We start from the raw sequence: 2,047 nt of genomic DNA on the forward strand, positions 1-2,047 counted from the left end.
CTATCACACTATAATGTGTGTCCAAAGCCGTGACCAATACGACCGAGAACTGTGATCACTTAGCGTTTGACAGCTATACATTGAAGTGACAAAAGCCATGGGATACCTGCCAACCTCGTGTCGCATCTCCTTTTGCCCGGCATAATGCCGCCACTCGACACGGTATGGGCTCAACAAGTCGTTGGAAGTTCCCTGCAGAAATACTAACCCATGTTGTCCACAATTGTGAAAGCAAAAGTGTTGCCGGTGCAGGACTTTTTTCATGAACTGACCTCTCGATTAAGTCCCATAAATGTTCGATAGGATTCATGTCGGGCGATATCGATGATCAAATCATTCAGTCGAACTGTCCAGAATGTTCTTCAAACCAATTGCAAACAACTGAGGCCCAGTGGCATGCTGCATTGCCATCCATACATATTCCATCGTTGTTTGAAAACATGAAGTCCATGAATGGCTTCAAGTGGTCTCCAAGTAGCCGAACGTAACCATAGCCAGTCAAAGATCCGTTTCATTCGGTGTGAACACAGCCCACACCATTATGGAGTTACCACCAGCTTGGTTCAAATGGCTCTGAGCACTATGGGACTTAACATCTGAGGTCATCAGTCCCCTAGAACTTAGAACTACTTAAACCTAACTAACCTAAGGACATCACACTCATCCATGCCCGAGGCAGGATTCGAACCTGCGACCGTAGCGGTCGCGCGGTTCCAGACTGAAGCGCCTAGAACCGCTCGGCCATTCTGGTCAGCTACCACCAGCTTGCACGGTGTGCTGTTGACAACTTCGGTCCATGGATTCGTGGGGTCTGCGCCACACTCGAACCCCACCATCAGCTTTTAATAACTGAAATCGGGGCCCATATGACCAGGCCACGTTTTTCAGTCGCTTAGGGTCCAACCGTTACGATCATCACCCCAGGAGAGGCTCTGCAGGCAATGTCGTGCAGTTAGGAGAGGTACACGTGTTCGTCGTCTGCTGTCATAGCCCATTAACGCCAAATTTCACTGCACTGTCCTAAGGGATACGTTTTGTGGTTATTTCAGGGATTATTGCTTGTCCGCTAGCACTGATGACTCTACACAAAGGCCGCTGCTCTCGGTCGTTTAGTGAAGGCTGTCTGCCATTGCGTTGTCCGTGGTGAGAGGTACTTCCTGAAATGTCATATTCTCGGCACACTCTTGACACTGTAAATCTCGGAATATTGAATCCCCTAATGGCTTCTGAAATGGTTTCTCACGTGTCTAGTTCCAACTAGCATTCCACGTTCAACGTCTGTTTATTCCTGTCATGCGACCATAATCAAGTCAGAAATCTTTTCGCATGTATCACCTGAGTCAAATGACAGCTTTGCCTATGCACTGTCATATACCTTGTGTACGCGATACTACCACCATCTGTACATGCGCATATCTTTATCCCATGACTCCTCACCTCAGTGTGACGGCCCGTCCACACGCAGCGACCTATCTGCGCAAATATCTATGCGAATGTGTTACGTTCACACGACACAGGTCCCAATCTACTGCTCGCACGTTATTTGTCTCGGTGTACGAAAAAAAAAATAGTGACAAGCAACTACTCTCTCATACCGTAACCTCGAAATTTGTCTTACTTATTCAGAAATGGAGGAAACCATTGTGTTGAAAAACAAATTACCGGAAATAATCTACTCGCAGACTGGCGTAATTATTTGAGGTAGGATTTAGAAACGTATAATTATCTTTTAACGCTCACAATCGCTAGTATAACATGGAAAATCTTGTATGGGGAGAGCAATTTCTCTACATAAGCCGCTGACGGCAACGTCAAGATTCTTGGCAATAGGAGCTACAAGGATCTAAAATTTGCTTCTGCAATTTCGAAACAAGCATTGAGTGAAACCATAGACCCAGTTCTGAAGGATGATTTCATGAAGGCAAGTAAAGTACCGGTACCTCAATTCTGACAAGTTACAGACGATATTTTTACAGTTTTAGACGTGTGTGAGACATAGTATATTCATGCAAGTCAGATATGTGGCCAACGATATATAGTTCTGTTT

Source organism: Schistocerca cancellata, chromosome 3 (assembly GCF_023864275.1).
Source record: "Schistocerca cancellata isolate TAMUIC-IGC-003103 chromosome 3, iqSchCanc2.1, whole genome shotgun sequence".
Lineage (NCBI taxonomy): Eukaryota > Metazoa > Arthropoda > Insecta > Orthoptera > Acrididae > Schistocerca > Schistocerca cancellata.